The following is a 10,654-nucleotide window of genomic DNA, read 5'->3' as shown; positions in this document are numbered from 1 at the left end:
GGTGCGCCGGGCCAGCGCTGGCTAACAATGTACCCTGCACATCGTGTGTTCTCCCCCCGCGACTCATTTCTCTAAAACGTGGTTTCTCAGACCCGAGGAGTTTAACCTGAAAAGCCTCTTTTTCTACTTTTTTTTTTTCCCCTCCGCGGATCGGCGACTGTGCGGGGCGCCTCCCTCCGCGCCCGCGCCTTTCCCGCATTTTTTGGGATCTCGGCCGTGGCCCTGTACCCCCCGGGCGAGAGTTCCCCCGTCCGATGGGCACAAAGACTTCGGGGCGCGGGGACCCTAGTGGCCCCCGCGGAGCCTGCATGGAGTCTGGCGGGCCGCGGGAGACTGACCCCGGCGCTGGGAAACACTGGCTCTGGCCACTCCCCCAGTAGGGTGGCCGCCCTCTCTTGTAAGTCTAAGAGCTAAAATCTGCCTTCTACTTGTAACCCGAAGTTTTGAGGTTTGAGGCTGCGGAGTCTGAGATTCATAAGTGCGCGGGCTCACAGACCCACATGCCACAGACAAACCCACGGGATAGCTGCGCCGAGCGCTTAAAATAGAAAAACACGAGTCACCAACTCAATAAAGGCTCATTCTTTCTACTCCTGACTCCCGGACTGGAGATTGCAAGTTGATAAATAACGAAACCTACCCCTCGGGTATTTTCTCCAGTCTCAATGACTTCAAGGGGTGTGGTGTGTGAGGGTCAGGGAAGCCCAACCCAACAGTTAAGCCACGTTTATATTTAAGGCAAACAATGAGAATGTAAAATTTAAAAAATCCTTTAATTTGCGGGTCGAAGAAAGTATAAAAAGAAAAATGCAAATGATCCCATCTGCTGCTCACAGCTGACTGGCTGCAAGGGGGGACCATGTGGCCCGGCCCTGCGCGGTCAGTGAATTGGTAGAATAGATTTTAAAAAGAAGGCATATGCTGGCTCCTTGCTGCCCGGGCGCGGGGAGGGTTTGAATTAACGTATAGTTTTGCATTACGTATCCTCTTCCAGACCGCTCCAACTGGGAATTTAGCAATTATGCAAGTTCTTCCCCTTTGGGTTTGAAATCTATAGGCAAGTGGTTATCTAAGACCTTTGAGTTTCTACATGGAACATTCTCGAACTGATTTTGAAAAGTCAGTACTAATTGCTATGCAAAATTAGCAAGCAGCAGGGAGAACCTAGCCCTGCGTCCGGGGGGTGTTTTATAAAAGAATCCATACGTGCTCAGTGTCATTCAAAAGAGGATGATGAAAAGAATGGGGCCGAGATAGCAGCCCTTCAAATTCAAAAGACTTGAGTCGCCCTATCTACATTTAAAATAGGGCGGAGGGAGAAAGGGAGGAGGACCGCTTGGGGCAGAATGGTTAATTTATACATTCCCTGAAGACAGAATGGAGGCACTTCTATTTCTGCCGGGAACTTGACTTTTAACATTCGCACATTAAATAACATGTCTGATATAGTACATCGCTTGACTTAGTTAACATATAGCAGTTTTAGTTTCACCTTCAATTTAATGTGACAGTTTGAATTTAAAAAGTATAAGTTGCATTTCATTAATTCAGTTTTCTAGGGTTTCCCAGTGGAAGAGTTAGGAAGAATTAAGAGAAGCATTTAAGCTCACTTTGCATTTTTAAACCACTTTACTTAGTGCTTTAAAAATGTAAAATGACCTTCTTACGTTTTTACAAAGGGGACTAGATGAAATGTGTTATAGGATATATCTATAGCCAATCATTAACAGGTATTGGAGGAAAAATTAAATAATACATCAGTGGAAATAAAATAATTAAAAATGAACATTTCCCTGTTCACATTGTTCAGAACCAGAAGTTTTGTGAAATAACAATAATTCTATAGCATCTAAAACAAGCAGCGTGCTTAACTGATACAAACTGACTTTTCAAAACAATCTCTCAGGAAACTACAAAGTGACCTTGAGTATTATCGTAAATTATGTATCTTAATTTGCATAACTGGATGAACATTGCTACTTAAAGTAAGCTATTCCAAATGAGTTGTTAGCAAAAATGGAAGTTACTGCAACGTGGGAAAGGAAACTACCTACCTTCAAATGGTTTTGTATGTTTATATGAATTTCTTTTTTTTTTTTTTAATAAGGAGAAAAAGCAGGACAAAAGATTTTTTTAAAAAGGTAAAAACATGCATTGGAGTTGTCATGTTCCAGTTGTACCTTAGAGTCTTTGAAAAACAATATTTTTGAAAGTGCTATTGGATAAATGTAATGCCTTATGAAAAAATATGAATAAACATGGAGTAAGATGGGGAGAAGGGCTTCCCTGGTGGCTCAGTAGTAAAGAATCCTCCTGCCATTGCAGGAGATACAGGAAATGCGGGTTCGATCCCTGAGTCGGGATTATCCCCTGGAGAAGGAAATGGCAACCCACTCTGGTATTCTTGCCTGGGAAATCCCATGGACAGAGGAGCCTGGTGGGCTATAGTCCATGGAGTCAAATAAAAGTCAGACATGATTTGGAGACTAAACAAGAACATGAGGAGAGGAATGAAGTTTTAAAAAGCACAACTCTTGCCTGAGGTAATCTTAAGAAGTCAGCAGGAGTGACTGCTAATGATTCATAAGAATATGTATAAAGACCTGAAAAAAATAAAAACCTTAGATTTAGAGGTCTGCTTGATTGGAAATTTCTTCATTAGAAATGCATTTTTCAAGATTTCAAATTAGAGCTGCTACAATTGATCTAATGAATTCATTTCCAATTTTACCTGAGTAAAAGGCAGCAGGGAGTAAATTTGGCCATACAAAGGACTCACATAAAACACTAAATGTAAAAACTCAAAATTATCCAGCATTTAATGAAGAGTGGGATATCTTTAATATCAATCAATGTATATAATAAAGAGTGGCAGATAGACATCAGGTTTCACATATCCTTTAGCTGTTGTTCTAAAGTTTTTGATCATCATAAAATGTACTTATAGCTGCCTCAACAGTATTTATAGGACTTTGTATCCCTCAGTAGTTAAGTCTTAAAACAATGCAACAGATTTCACTGTTACTTGTAGACATTTCCACTTTACTACTTGCCTGCTGGATGTATAATTTTGCCAAGCCTTCAACTTCAAACAGAAGTAGCTGGCAGATCCAGATTCCGTGAATACTCACAAATGAAGTAAGAGGGAAAAAGAGGAGGAGCAGAGAAGCTTATATTAACTTTATTAAATAGAACCTACTGAAAGACATCTCGCTGAGTAACTTGCAAAACTGACTTTTGTTTGGTAAGGTGGGCTCAAGGGCTTCAGTTTAACCCTTTGTGTGCTGGGAATGGGGTGTGAGGGGAACCAACCCCACCTTTAGTGGAATCTGGAGCAGGTAAATGACACACCATGATCCAGTGTGGGAAAGAAAAAAAAAAAAGAGGTGTTGCATGAAAAGTTGCAGAGAATTTGTGCTGGGCAGTTTTCCTTATGTATAGAAGAACTATTGAATAATTTATAGTACCTTGAGATTTTAAGCACCCAGCATAACCATTAAGATATGATTTTAGTAGAATATCTGGCTTGCACAATAGGCAGTCTGCAAAAGGAAATCTTAAGGAGAGCGAAAACTGCTGCAATCCCAGTCTCAATTTCAAGCCCTTGAGAAAAAAAATGCCAGTCTGAACGATAGCTCATTCTGAACCCAGAGTGCTAGCTGGAGGCGCTGCAGCCACCAGGGCCCAAAGCCCAGAGGGGTGCCCAAGGGCCTGCAGTCGGAGGAGTTCCCCACACAGATCACACAGCAAAGCGACAGGCAGGAAGCAGGGAGCAAGGGGAGGCTGGTTTCCCAGCCAATCAGAGTACACTAACAAAGAAAAAAAAAAGGAGGTATACACTCCTCTAGTAATTGGCTGGTTTTTAAGAAACTATTTCTTGCTTTGGGCCAAAAGACTCTAAATGAAATGCTCTCCATACATATATATACATTTTTAAAGTCTTATTGGACTTGCCTGAAATCTCCTCTGTAAAATTAAATACCTTGTAGAAATGAACTTGAGATCCAGTGATTCTACTTCTAGGAATCCATCCTAACTCAACCAAGGCTACAACTACAAACAAATGTTGTATGTTCACTGCAACATTGCAAGCAAATGTTGGATGTTCATTGCAGGATCATTCATAACAGAAAAATTGGGAGACAACTTGGAAAATAGTCAATATGATGACACATGCTATGGCACACTATCTCAGCTTTAGAAAGAGGAAGGTAATCTTTTTTTATGGGTACAGAAAGTGTCTATGACATATTGAGTAGAAAGAAAATTACAGATCTCTATGTAGTGTAAACCCACTTTTGTAAAAAAAAAAAAAGAGAGAGAAAGAAAGGAAAACATGTATGTACCTATATCTGGGTGTGAATAGAAAAGGTCTGGAAAGCACAGGGGTAACAGTGGTTACCCTGGAGGTATATAATGGTAGGAAGAAGGAACTTACTAGTCCTTTTTCATGTTCAACCTTTGTGAAATATTTGATTTCCTTGTTGTCCCCCAACAATGAGCATCTATTGCTTTTGTAACCCTTTCCCCCCACACACCAAAAAAGAGTTGTCACCTTGGCCTAAGGAACAAGTCACCCTGGAGTAGCTAAAAGTCATGCAGGGTTTCACTGGTGGCTCAGCGGTAAAGAATCTGCCTGCCAATGTAGGAGAGATGGGTTCTGTCCCTAATTCAGAAAGATCTCACATGCTGCGGAACAACTAAGCCTGTGTGCCACAGCTACTGCGTCTGTGCTCCAGAGCCCATGAGTCACAACTACTGAGCCCAGTATCCTCCAGCCCATGCTCAGCAACGAGAGAAGCTACTGTACTGAGAAGCCTGTGCACCACAAATGGAGAGTAACCCCCCGATTGCTGCAACTAGAGAAAAGCCTGTGCAGCAAAGAGGACCCAGCATGGCCAAAAACAAACAAATAAATATATAAATAATTTTTTTTTAAAGTCATGCAACATTGGTGTGAGTGCCTGACTTGACACCTGTCACCTGACTCCCCTTCATCAATCTATTGTTTTGCCTTTAAAAAAAAGAGAGAAGAAATCTCAGTAATAATGCTCCCAAAGTAAATATAATATTTGGCTACAGAATCCACAGCTCCTTTTCCACAAACTTCTGAAATGTCAGCACAGTATTTTAGTGTCTAAGGATTTCACTATAATCATGGCACATTAGGGCCTGAGAAATAATAGATGCCAACAGCCTGGTTTTACCAATAAGGAAACCAAGGCAAAAAGAAAAGGTAGCTTGCCCAAGGCACACTGGCCTTTGGAACAATGTTTTGGGGTTCCTTTTGGTATGTCACGCCTACCAAAGGCCAAACAGGTTTCAAAATAAATCAGAGTCCACCAAAGAGGAAAATTTACAAGGTTAGGGTTTCACACAGTTGTATTCACGAACGTGGTAGCTCACCTCTGGCCTCGACCTTCACTCCTCAGCAGCTTAGCTCTCTTCCTCAAGAGGCCTCGTGGGTCCAGCCTGGGGTGGAGGTCCCTGCTCTGAATCTCCCTGTCATAGAGGCTATTACGGACTTAACTGTGCCACCTCCCATCCCGGTACCTAGTCCCCCCAGGGGTTGGAGTCCTAACCCCCGGTGTAGCTCAGAATGTGGCTGCATTTGTATACAGAGCCTTTAAAGAGGTGGTTAAGGTTAGGTGAGGTTATATGAGTGGGCCTCAAGCTCATGTGACTAGTATCCTTATACAAAGAGGGATGTGCCTACACAGAGAAAAGCCCATGTCAGGACATTTAGGTGGCTGTCTGTAGGCCAGGAAGACAGCCTCAGGAGAGCCCTGCCGGCAGCTTGATCTTAGACTTCCAGTCTCCAGAGTGAGAAAATAGATTTCTGTTGTTTAAGCCCCTCAGTCCATGGTATTTTGTTATGGCAGCCTGAGCTGACTGGCACAGAGACCCTGTTCACATGAAGCTATAATGGACTTTCTGTCTGTCTCTTCAAGTAGAATGTAAACTTTTGGAGGGCAAGACCATGATCCTACACTATCTCCAAGTGCCTGGCTCTGTGCCTGAGACATAATCAATTCTCAACAAATGGTTGTTGGAAGAATAAGTGAATTGTTGTTAGATATCATATGTCCCATTTCTCTTCCCCTTTCTATAGATGAAGAAACAAATGGTTGAAGGCTTGGAGCAGGACAGCTCCTAGTCTATGTGAATGGTGCCTCCTGGAATGGCCCCTATACCACCTATGTGTTATATGGGAAGAGCCCAAAGACAGGCGGCTGAGTCCTGGCAGGATCTGGGCCACATGTCAGAACCCCCTCACCTCCCAGTTGAGGACTTCATCCACCATTCTATACCCACTCTGGAATAATATCACACAGGTATAAAGTTCTTTCCATAGCTGTCTTAGTCTCCTCAGGCTGCCATAATAAAATACCATACCCTGGGTGCCTTAAATAGAATAAGTTTATTTTTTCACAGTTCTGGAGGCCTGAAGTCTGAGATCAGGGTGCTGGCATGATGGGTTATGGTGAGAGCTGTCTTCCTGGTTTGCAAATGGTCACCTTCTTGCTGTGTCTTTACATGGTGGATAGAGAGCAAGCTCCGTCCCTGGTATCTCTTCTTGTTATACATGCTCAGTCACTTCAGTTGTGTCTGACTCTCTGTGACCCTGTGGGCCATAGCTGGCCAGGCTCCTCTGTCTGTGGGATTCTTCAGGTGAGAATACTGGAGTGAGTTGCCATGCCCTCCTCCAGGGAATCTTCTTGACCCAGGGATCGAACCTGCGTCTCTTATGTCTCCTGCACTGGCAGGCAGCTTCTTCTTATTAGGCCACTAATCCCATCATGAGGGCCCCACTCTCATAACATCATCTAACCCTAAATACCTCCTAGTCGCTCCATCTCCAAATACCATTATATCAGCAGTTAGGGCTTCAGCATATGAATTTGTGAAGGACACAAACATTTAATCTATAATAATAGTGTTTTCACATGTTGTCCTTCTGTTTGCTCTTGATCACAGACCTGAGAGAGATGAGTAGCCATACTACCTCCCCACACCAACCTCATTTTTAAACAAGTGGGGAAAAAATAAAGCCCAGAGAGATGACATGGCTTGTAATTCATTCTTTCATTTAACAAATAATTATCTCAAGCTAATATGTGCCAGACTTGAGATGCATGACTGGCAATTGGCATGACTTACACTATATCCTGAGGACTTCCCTGATGGCTCAGACGGTAAAGCGTCTGTCTACAATGCGGGAGACCTGGGTTCAATCCCTGGGTCGGGAAGATCCCCTGGAGAAGGCAATGGCAATCCACTCCTGTACTATTGCCTGGAAAATCCCACGGACAGAGGAGCCTGGTAGGCTACAGTCCATGGGGTCGCAAAGAGTCAGACACGACTGAGCGACTTCACTTTCCTTTATACTATATCCTAAGTACTAATTCTTCTACTGTTTCCCAATTAAGTCTGGTTATTTCCCAGTTTAGTTCTTTGCAACATCAGCAGTACTGACCAGAATAGAATTTAATCTTTTCTTTTCAGAAAATTCCATCCTACTCTAAGGCGCAAGGGAGGCCTTAGGCACCCCTTCCTGCTTAGGCTGGGCGCTTCTATCCTCTTTGCGTTTGCTTGTGATGCTTCTACACTGCTCCTGTGAACTCCTATTCATCCTTTGAAGCCCAGCCAAACGTCTACACTGTTGTGGGGTTTTCACCATCCCTCTCCCACAGGCAGGCCTGTACTCCCAGTGTTCTAGTTACTCTTCTGCTGTAGACGACCCCTATTTCAGCCTAACTGGTATTACTTGACTGTACTGTTTATTCGTGTTTTCCATGATGCTCTTGTACTGGACTCCACAGAGCCTCAACATCATCCCTCCTGTTGCCTTCTGCAGTATCTCAAGTGGCTCCCCCCTGCTGTGACTGATGCATGCACTGGACACTCCAGCTGGTTGGACTGAGGGCTGAAGCTTGAAATATGAGTAGTTGCTCAAGGCTGCATGTGGATGATGCCAGACTTCCCAGTGGCTGGGTACCAGCCCTGCTCAGCAGGTCTCTGAAATGGACAATGACAAACCCATACAACAGAATCTTCTTTTTTAAAGTGTGTACACCTTGGGTGATAGTTTTCTTTCCTGGGGGTGCCATCATAAAAGAATACAAACTGGATGGGTTAGATCATCAGAAATTTATTGTCTCAATGGTTCTGGAGGATCAGTTCAGTTCAGTCACTCAGTTGTGTCCGACTCTTAGAGACCCCAAGGACGACAGCACTCCAGGCTTCCCTGTCCATCACCAATTCCCGGAGCCTACTCAAACTCATGTCCATCGCATCAGTGATGTAATCCAACCATCTTGTCCACCGCCATCCCCTTTTACTCCTGCCTTCAGTCTTTCCCAGCATCAGGGTCTTTTCAAATGAGTCAGTTCTTCACATCAGGTGGCCAAAGTATTGGAGTTTCAGCTTCAGCATCAGTCCTTCAAGTGAATATTCAGGACTGATTTCCTTTAGGATGGACTGGTTGGATCTCTTTGCAGTCCAAGGGACTCTCAAGAGTTCTCTCCAACACTACAGTTCAAAAGCATCAATTCTTCGGGGCTCAGCTTTTTTATAATCCAACTCTCACATCCATACATGACTACTGGAAAAACCATAGCTTTGACTAGACAGACCTTTGCTGGTAAAGTAATGTCTCTGCTTTATAATATGCTGTCTAGGTTGGTCATAGCTTTTCTTCCAAGGTGTAAGCGTCTTTTAATTTCACAGCTCCAGTCACCATCTACAGTGATTTTGGAGCCCCCCAAAATAAAGTCTGTCACTGTTTCCACTGTTTCCCCATCTATTTCCCATGAAGTGATGGGACTGGATGCCATGATCTTCGTTTTCTGAATGTTGAGCTTTAAGCCAACTTTTTCACTCTCTTCTTTCACTTTCAACAAGAGGCTCTTTAGCTCTTCTTCACTTTCTGCCATAACCATGGTGTCACCTGCGTATCTGAGGTTATTGATATTTCTCCTAGCAATCTTGATCCCAGCTTGTGCTCTATCCAGCCTGGGATTTTGCATGATGTACTCTGCATATAAGTTAAATAAGCAGGGTGATAATATACAGCCTTGATGTACTCCTTTCCCTATTTGGAGCCAGGCTGTTGTTCCATGTCCATTTCTAACTGTTGCTTCCTGACCTGCAATACAGATTTCTCAGGAGGCAGGTCAGGTGGTCTGGTATTCCCATCTCTTTCAGAATTTTCCACAGTTTGTTGTGATCCACACAGTCAAAGGCTTGGCATAGTCAATAAAGCAGATGTTTTTCTGGAACTCTCTTGCTTTTTCGATGATCCAGCGAATGTTGGCAATTTGATCTGTGGTTCCTCTGCCTTTTCTGAATCCAGCTTGGTTCATGTACTGTTCATGTACGGTTCATGTACTGTTGAAGCCTGGCTTGGAGAATTTTGAGCATTACTTTGCTAGCATGTGAGATGAGTGCAAATGTGCAATAGTTTGAACATTCTTTAGTATTGCCATTCTTTGGGATTGGAATGAAAACTGACCTTTTCCAGTCCTATGGCCACTGCTGAGTTTTCCAGATTTGCTGGCATATTGAATGCAGCACTTTCACAGCATCATCTTTTAGGATTTGAAATAGCTCAACTGGAATTCCATCACCTCCACTAGCTTTGTTCATAGTGATGCTTCCTCAGGCCCACTTGACTTCGCATTCCAGGGTGTCTGATCACACCATTGTGGTTATCTGGAGGATAGGAGTCCCATATCAAGAGCTGGATAGGCTCTGTCTGAGGGCTATGCAGAGGCTCTGTTCCAGGGCTCTCTCCTTGCTTCTGGGGGCCTCAGAAGTTTCTTGGTTCTTAGATGATATTCTCCATGGATCTTCCCATCCTTTTCCTCCAGTACATATCTGTCTCTGTGTCTAAATTTCTCCTTTTTAGAAGGACAAAGTCATACTGGATTAGGGACCCCCCACAAATAACCTCATCTTAACTTGAGTATCTGCAAGGACTCTACTTCCAAGTGGACCCTATTTCACAGACAATGGGGGTAAGGAGTTCAACATCATCTTGAGGACACAGTATAACTCATAACAGTGGGGAAAAAGGACTAAGCTCACTTGGACTCAGTCCTAACATCCCAGAAGCACTGGGTCCCAGAGTGAATATCCGCTGACATGGTGGCTTTCTCTGCTACACCACAACTCCAAGGATCACTGCTAACATCTCTGTCACTGCATGAATATGCTTTCCCTTTTCTTTCTAAAGAATGTGCCTAATTTAATTTTGCTACTCCTTGGGGACTTGGCCCTTTGCATTCACATTTCCATGCCTCCAGCCCTACTGCTGCCCTGCAGGTAGCAGGTGCTGATAAATGCTGTCATATCTGATGGTGACATCAAGGTGATGTTGGCTGCAGAGTGCAGGGCTCATGAAGTCAGACAGACCCCTGGATTTGAATTCAGGCTCCCACATGTACTAAGTGTGGGATTTTGGACGCTGCTTAAGCTTTTAACATCCATTTCCTTTGTCAAGGCATGGGGCACCATGCAGGATGGTTTTAAATGAGGCAGGCAGCTATGCGGAACACCGCAGAGCGGTTGGCAGAAGCTAAGTTCAATAAAGGATAGTTATTTTTATTGGTTATAAATGGGGTGAGCAAACTGTTGAAATAACTAGCCTGGG

The sequence above is a fragment of the Bison bison genome, unplaced genomic scaffold, assembly GCF_000754665.1.
Source record: "Bison bison bison isolate TAMUID 2011002044 unplaced genomic scaffold, Bison_UMD1.0 scf7180017864373, whole genome shotgun sequence".
In the NCBI taxonomy this organism is placed as follows: Eukaryota; Metazoa; Chordata; class Mammalia; order Artiodactyla; family Bovidae; genus Bison; species Bison bison.
The sequence above is the reverse complement of the archived record's forward strand: the minus strand, read 5'-3'. Positions refer to the sequence as shown.